Source organism: Marmota flaviventris, chromosome 16 (genome assembly GCF_047511675.1).
Source record: "Marmota flaviventris isolate mMarFla1 chromosome 16, mMarFla1.hap1, whole genome shotgun sequence".
Lineage (NCBI taxonomy): Eukaryota > Metazoa > Chordata > Mammalia > Rodentia > Sciuridae > Marmota > Marmota flaviventris.
In genome coordinates this window covers 8,766,085-8,774,928 of record NC_092513.1, presented here as the reverse complement: position 1 = coordinate 8,774,928, position 8,844 = coordinate 8,766,085, and positions in this window count along the sequence as shown.

Sequence of the window (8,844 nt, the reverse complement as noted above, 5' to 3'; positions counted from 1 at the left end):
AGGCACTCAAATGAAGAGGCTGGTTCCCTTTGAGAAAGACACCACTACACAGCAAAACGAAAAAATAATTTGTATCTATAAATAAGCTTCTTTGCTCTCACACAAAGGGTCTCATAACTATCCACCATGGTGATAGGTCTGGATGAGGAAACACTCAAAGATGAAGGATTTATCAACATTGTTGCAAACTTGTGGTACCTGCTATGGTCACTGGTCTGAGTAAGAAGTTATGGAGATCAGATAGTGGCTGTTGTCCCTGCAGGAATCCATCTCACAGCAGACTCACCCTGCCATCACCTGCTTGGGGCCAGAATGGATCAATGAGTGGACGGACACCATCTTGCAGAATTCCCATGTCACCTGATCATGGAGTGAGGGTGGTAACAGAGAACACAGTGAAGCACTAGCCACCTGTGCCTTTGAAAATAGAAAGCCAAAGCAAGGCCACATTTCTGGGGGAGCAACAGAGATTACTTCCACCACCAGGGACTCAAAAGATGCAGGTTGGGCAATTCTATTCCAATCACCTATCTTGAGTGCATCGAGTGCAGATAGATATTGAAGAATGAAAGCAGAATATTGAAAATTTAATCAGGTGGTGACTCCAGTTGCAGCTGCTGTTCCAGATGTAATTTCTTTGCTGTATCAAATTAACATATCCCCTTGTATCTGGTGTGTGACTATAATCTGGTGAACACTTTTTATCTCTATACAAGGCACACTTACAGGCAGAATCCAGCTTGCAGCCTGCTTTTGGAGAGTCCCTGGCTTAGAAAGGTCTTTACATTTCTAAAGAGTCAAAACAAACAAACAAACAAGCAAAAAATGTGGTCACAATCCCTATGTGGATTCCAAAGACTATATTACTTATTGTCTGTCCCTTTGCAGAAAAAGTTGCTGACCCCTAGTGCTCCAACTTCCTGCTCCCCACCACCTCATGTCCACCTTCCCTTCTTCAGAGCTAGGACTGTAGAAGTCAAGCTCAGGCATCAAAGGCAAAGTTCAGGCCTCCAGAGCTGGTACCACCAGACTCCTGTAGAAAATTCCTGTGGGATGTGTGTGTTTCTGTGTGTGTGTGTGTGTGTACTCCATATTTCAACCTCCCTTGTGGAGGTTGAAAGAATATATTTCTATGCTATGTTTCTGCACCAAACAAATTAGACCGAAACTTGGGACCTAGCCTAAAAACAGCACAGGAAAGTGATTTTTTTACTGGATACACAGGAATTCTGAGAGCTTTACCACCTGGAGCGTTTGTCTTCACTCCAAGTGGTGCTTCAGTGGCTTAGAGTCAACCCTGGTTGCTGATCTGGACAGAAGGAAGGTGTCTCTCCACTGGAGGGACTCATTTACATTTCAAAGGGTTGGAATGAGAACTCTAAATCCTTTCCTCTCAGGGGAGAGCTGGACAACATGTCCAGAAGCACATAGACTCTTCTCTGTAAGTGTCTTGCCTACCTTACAAACTCCATACGTGTGATGCATCAAACTTTCATCTCGTTGTCCCAGGGTTAGGAATTTGGGCACAAGGAAAACTTAAAATTATTGATTGCTGTGAATAATGATGAGTCCATTGTACTGAAGAGACCTTGTGGATGCATTCAGGATAAAATTAATAAATATCTGCTTTAAGCTGGTGAAGGCAGCCATACACATTATTATCTTCCCTCAATGTTTTCAGTCATGTGCCAGAATCTGGCCTTCGGGAATCCTCATGGATTTTTCTTCCTGGGAATGTACACTGGTGTGGGACATTGATGACACTTCTATCAGTATTCTAGGACTACCATGAGACAGACCGCAGGCTGGAAGGCTTAAACAACACAACTTTATTTTCTCACCATTCTTAAAGCAACCAGTGGGAGATGAAGGTGAGGGCAGAGTTGGTTCTTTGTGAAGTCTCTCTCCTTGGTTTGTAAAAGCCAATTCTCTCTGTATCTGTATGTGGTGGTTATGAGAACCCCTTTCACTTTGAAATGAATATACATATTATTATATGAATGCCCACACATGATATGTATCTTGTAAATATCTGGGGGTTTCTAGTCCCTCTGATTCCCTTACATTTAATATAAGTGGTGTTAACGGCAGTGAACATTTTATGTCAGTATTTAAATTACAAAATTTAAAATGAGGTATGTGAACCAGCAGCAGCAGAATGAATACCTCCCAAAGACAGAAAAAGAACTCAGGATCCTCTTCTACGGAAAGAGGTCTCATGTTACTGATTTGGAAAGAGTACTTAGATATGACTTAGAGATGTCTATCCCGGGTGACAGTGTATGGCATCATGTATGTGGGAGCCAGTGACAGCAGGTGGCTGCTCCTGGCTTTGCACCATGCCCATCTGGTAGGCAGAACACTTTCAGAATTCCCTGTGTGGCAGGATGCTGAGAAGGTGAGCCACTAGAGGGACCTCCGGTGAGATTTGGAGGGTGGAAGTAAAGCCCAGGTATTTAAAGGTCATTGATATAGCTGATGAGGTAAGGCTGGACCTGCAAATGTGCACCTTTCCTTCAGGCTTCCTGTAGTTCTGTGTCTCCTGGGCCACATGTTTAGGTTCAGCACCATTGAAAGGCGTTGGAAGGACTCTCACACCACCAGGTGCAGAAGCAACAGGAACTGGGATGAGTCTCAGTCCATCCTGTGGGCTCCAACTTCCTGCTCCCCACCACCTCATGTCCACCTTCCCTTCTTCAGGGCTAGGACTGTAGATGTCAAGCTCAGGCATCACAGGCAAAGTACAATGTACCATTAACCAATGTACCATTACCGAGCGGGTTCCACCAGCCTCCTGTAGAGAATTCCTGTGTGTACGTGTGTTTCTCTGTGTGTGTGTGTGTACTCCATATCTGCTATTTAACTGTCTCGGCACACATGACATTTTCCTGTTTTCATGGAAATACAGTGAAAACGTTGCCTTATTATAACCGACATATGGGAAACATGATTTTATTTGTATGTATGTGTGTACAGCTGCTCCTAAGCAACTGCCAATGAAGACAGTAACCTCTATTTGGATGTTCTTTTGGAGGAAGTGTGGTTTGTGTCTTTATAAACTTGTTTTTATCTTTTTAAAAAGTCTAACTCATCTTTCCATTTACTGAGTCAATCATTCCTTCTTTCAAACTCTTAAGAACACAGGACTCAGGCAACACAATTTCAATTCTTAAAAATGTCATTAGATTTTCAAGAAGTATGTTATTACATAAGTGGATTTAGTTAATCAATAGTGGAATTCTGTACATTAAACATAAAATCTAAGTTTATACAATGTACCATTAACCAAGATGAAGGAAAAAATCAACACCTACAGAAGTTAGTGAACACTTCAAAGATGTGCTGATTTCTGATTTGACCTGGAGTTTTAAACAGTAATGATACTCTGATATAAACTAAGCAAGAGTAACCAGATATTACATTTCTGACAAAAATTGTAACTAGGAGTTTACTTATGTGATTATTTTTCCAAGTTGAATAAAAGGGATAAAATTTCCGACCTATGCTCATGGTTTCTGAATATGATTTATTCATTTATTATTAATAGCAAAAGACCTTTTTAAGTACCCTTGAGCTGATCTGTTGAAACTTTTCATGTGCATCTTTGATATGAAGGTTTTCATTTCACATAAACCCCTTTCTCATCTGTTGTATAATACTTTCATAAATCCATGCATAATGCTGCCATAGTCTATCTTATCCAAAGCTCCCTGTTTATTTCTATCATATTTGATATTCTAGAAATCTCTGGTTGTGTTTGAATATACAATCAATTGGTGCATTGAAAAAAATAATTTATTATATTGGTTATCATATTTACATTTTTTCTCAGTATTTTGAAACATTTCAACCTACATAAAAGTTGAAAGAGTTATTGGAGATTCACAGAGAAGGGTAAGGAATTGCAGGTGAAGGGCATATAATTACTGTAAATGTTTAGCCACAATTGCTTTGCCTATTTGTCTAAATATGCACATAAGAAGGCTTTATAAAGTATTTTTTATACCTTTATAAAGTTTTTTATACCTTATTTTTTTATTTCTATGTGGTGCTGAGGATCAAACCCAGTGCCTCACACGTGTAAGGCAAGTATTGGTATCTACCACTAACCTACAGCCCCATTCCCATAATGTGTTTTGATTAAAGCAGAACACATACAATCTGCCTTCTGTATTTGTGAGGTCTGTATTTGTGAGGTCTGTATTTGTGAGGTCTGGGTGTTCAAAAAACCATGAACAGAAAAAAAAAAACTGCATGTATAGTGACCTGTGCAGACGTTTCTGACATTTTTTCCCTCCACAATACAGTGCAACAGCTATTTGCATAGCATTGACATGGTGTAGGGATAACCAATTAGTAATCTAGAGATGACAGGAAGTACATAGGATGTGGGTAGGTTTAACACACATATGATGCCATATATAAGGGTGCTGAGCTTCCATGGGATTTTGGCGTCCACTATCCACAGAGGTCCTAGAATCAGTCCCGGAGGATGCCAAGGGACAACTTGACTAGAAGTAGCACAACTGTGGTTAAAGCGCAGCACTTTCTCCTCTTCCAGCAGGAGAATCCTACCACTGGGGGCGGGTAGGGATTTTAGTTCCTCCTTTTTTCTTCTACACTCAGTGGAAGAACTGACTTTCGTCACAAAAGTCAAAATTATATTTAGAATCTGGCAATGGTCATTACGTCTTGTAGAAGACAAAAGCAGCTTGTGAATATATGTTTGCATTTTAAATATATGTTTGCAATTTAAATGGCTCATGAAGAGCAGGAGAGAGAGCGCTTTGGTAGAGACCCCTCTCAAGGGCTGCTCTGCAGCGGGTGTCCCCAGCAGCAAAGGCTGATGGAGTCATTTGAGCTATTGCTCATCTCCAGAGCAGGAGTGGAGCGCGTGGCCCCAGTTGGAGCCCCCTGCCTTCCCACCCACAGAAGGGGAAATGGCTCTCCTGAAGCAAGGCTGTGGTGCCTGCCGGCTCATAGTATTTGAGGGGTGGAGAATTATTTGGTTATGTAAACATTTCCATAGTAGTTGACATCTATTCTTATTTATCCAAAGGTAACTAAAACAGTCTTCCCATATTAATGTAGATTACTTTGAAAGCTATGACTATTTTAATCATTCTTCTTTCTTATTCATAGCAATCAGTATTTGACACTTTGGAACCATGCATTTAAAACGTTCAACTTGAATAATATATATGCTATTGATTTTTTACTCAAAAACCTTCAACTGGTAACACTCTGGTGATAAAACCATTATCATCATTCACTCCTTGCTTACTGAATGCATACTACATGCCAAGCATGTTTAAAAACCAGGACAATAGCCTTGAAGAAATAGTCTCTGACCACTTAGAATCTTCAGTTAAAAAGTGTAATTGAGGGATGAAATCACTATAAAAGAAGCACTTATAAAAATAAAGCAGCAATCTTTGTATAGGGTTGGAAAGGACGGGAGACTGACTGGGAGGTCTCATGTATATGGAGTGGTAAATAAAGGCATCGATGACAAGATGACCTGAAGTAAGGCGGAGAGGAAGCCACGTGGAACTCAGAACAGCCTCCAGTCTGAGGAACAGCAAGTGCCAGGGAGGATTCTCAGTGTCCCAGGGCAAATAAAGGAGCAGGAAGCTGAGATGAATTCTGCAAGCTGCAGGTGGGAACAGGTGGTAATGGTGGGAAGCAGGGAGACTGTTACAAAGCATCATATAAGCCATATGGGCTTGTTAGGACTGCCATAACAAAGTATCAATTAAGTCAAATAGGAGTGACTTAATTGGAATTTACTGTCTCAGTCCTGAAGGCTGGAAGTCCAAAGGGGTGGGAGGGTTGGTTCTTTAGCCAAGGTTATGAGGAAAAAATCTGTTTTAAGCTCCTCCTGGCTCCTGGGGGATGTGCTTCCATCTTTGGCATGCCTTCTGGAAACATCAGCTGAGCTCTGCCTATATGCCTACGTGGATGGCACTCTCCCAGTATGCACGTCTGCTTGTAAAAGTGCCCTTTACAGAAGGACACTGGTTATACTGGAGATAGTCCACCTACTCCAGTATGACCTCACTTTAATTACAGAATTACACCTTCTTAGTTACATCTGCAACAAACACGTCCAAATGAGGTCACATTCTGAAGTCCTGGGGGTTAGGACTGCAACGTAAAGAATTTTCACAAGACACTGTACAACCTGGGACGCAGGCCATGGTAAGGACCTTGGCTTTTACACTGAGTTTGAATGTTTTGAACAGAAAAAGGTGTGAGTTTGCACTGTAGAAAGATCTCCTTAGTGGCTTTGTAGAAAGCAGACCACAGTCACGCAATGACAGAAGCAAAAAATCCTGGTAACGCACGGGTGATGGCAGCCTGAAGCAGGAGCCTGAACTTGAGTGTGGTGCAAAGTGTGCAAGGCAAGACAAACAGCGTTTCTCACATCTAACGTGGGGTTTTGAAGGAAAGAAGACAGATCCAGGGGTTTGGGTTTGAGTAATTAAAATAATGAAGTTACCATTTACTGAGACCAGACTGAGCAGAGGCAGGCATTTTGTGGAGATAGCAAAGGTGCTATGGTCATGTCCTTTAAATTGCACATTAACCACCCAGGTGGAGATATCGATCGCACACACATTTGAAATTCAAGATAAAAAATGATGAAATAAACATGTATAGATTTTTAAAGCCAAGAGACTGAATGAGCAATGATGCTAAGCATCTGTTTAGAGGCTTATTAGCTATATGGCTCCCCCCGCCCTTTGGTAAATTCTTATTTGTGTCTTTTGCTTGCTGCTTTTATTGGATTGTCTTTCCTTATTGATTGAAAGGTATCCTTTATATATTCTGCAGAAGTCCTTTGGTAGATGAGGATTTTGTGAATACCACCTCCCAGTTTCTCCCCTCCCTTTTCACTATTTTATTAATTAACTAATTTTATTTAGGTATATCTGACAACAGAATGCATTTTGATTCACTGTACACAACTACAGCACAACTTTTCACTTCTCTGGCCGTGCCCCCATGCACTCTCTCCACCCCTTCCTCCCCTTTGCCCAAAGTTCCTCCAGTTTTCCCATGTCCCTCCATTCCCACTCCTCTCCACCCGCCCGACCCCCCAATATGGATCAGCATCCACTTATCAGAGGGAACATTTGGCCTTTGTTTTTTTGGGACTGGATCACATCACTTAGCATGATGTTATCCAACTCCATTCATTTACCTGCAAAAGCCATAATTTTATTCTCTTTTAATGCTGAGTAATATTCTATTTTATACATATATTAGTTTCTTTATCCTTTCATCTACTGAAGGGCATCTAAGTTGCTTCCACAGTTTAGCTATTGTGAATTGAGCTAGTGAAAACATTGATGTGGCTTCCTTTTCACTGTTAATGGTATCATTTGATTAACAGAAATTCTCACTTTTAATGAAATCCAATTGATAACTCCTCCCAATAATATGCATGCTATTTCTGTTCTCTTTACCCAATTATTTTCAACTAAAGTCATAGATTCTTTCCCAGGTTTCTCCAAAAAGTTATTGTTTCATTTTACACATTAGGTCTGTTATTTATCTTGAATTTCTGTGAACAGTGTTACAGAGGGGTCAATGTTCACTTTTCATTTCAGAGATATTGCATATATGTAAATTGTATAATTTCACATATACAGTGTAAAATTAAATGAACATTTACTGAAATCCTTCTCCCATAGGAGTTTACCTAAAACAACATATGGTGGATACAACCTCCTAGAAACACCTGACTGAGCAAAGACAGCATAGCTTGGCAGTATGGTGAGCTCATTTAGGTATCCTCCACCTAAAGGAGGATTAGGATAAGATTTTGAGTTACGGAGCATCATTTCAGTGTTGATGAATTAGTAGATCTTTTATATTAAGCTTTAGGAGATTCTCTGGGAATATAGCTCCCATAAAATTTAGTTCAGCTACTTGTTTTTTAAGATTTCCAGGGAATCCATGACCAATTACCAATGTCAGGGATTTTCTGGGGTCTTGGCCTTTCAATCTGTATACCATCTTTACAAGTGGTTGAAATCTCAGATCTGGAAGATAGTTATGGTGCCCTGCTGTGTAGCCTGCTCCTGGTGGAGGGGAATGGCAAAGCATGCAGCAAGTGCTGGGCCAAGGGTCAGAGGGTGGCGAGTGGGGCTGCCTTCAGTTTTCCAGTGCCTGCGGGGGTACCAATTACGTGAGTACTTCACTCTCTTCCTTTATTTGACCTTGAGCAAGAAATGTTTGCAGGTAAAACAGGAAAACAGCTTGCTTCCTGGCATGCTGCACTGTTCTCTCTAGGCAGGAGGCTCTGAGTGTTCACCTTCCTGTTCTCCCATCTTCTCTTTCTTGACCAGACCTTCCCGAAGGCCCCAGGAAGTGGTCAACACAGTCCAATATCCTGTTTTTCTACCAAGTCCCATACAACTCCAACCTCTGTGTGGATCACACACCATCAACAGCTTAACATTCCGGCTTCATTGCTGGGAGACCGGAGACTGCTCCCATCCAATTTTTAATTCAGCCAATGAGATAACAATGAAGAAACATTAAGTGTTCAAATTAAACAATTATTGAATGATTATACTCAGATATCAATTTATCTCCCAAGAGTCCTTTGAATCATAATCCAACTCTTTAAAAAAACTGAATGACAGTTTTTCCTCAGTAATACTTCTGAATAATACCTCATACTTTCCTATGTAACTGCATCCCTACAATGATGGAGATCCAGTGTTAGGGAAGGGAGACAACAGAAATTCTATGAGGTGGAATACTATGAAATATTATTTGGAAGAAAAATATTTCTAATATTTTGAAAGCTAGCAATTCAGTTATTTCAGA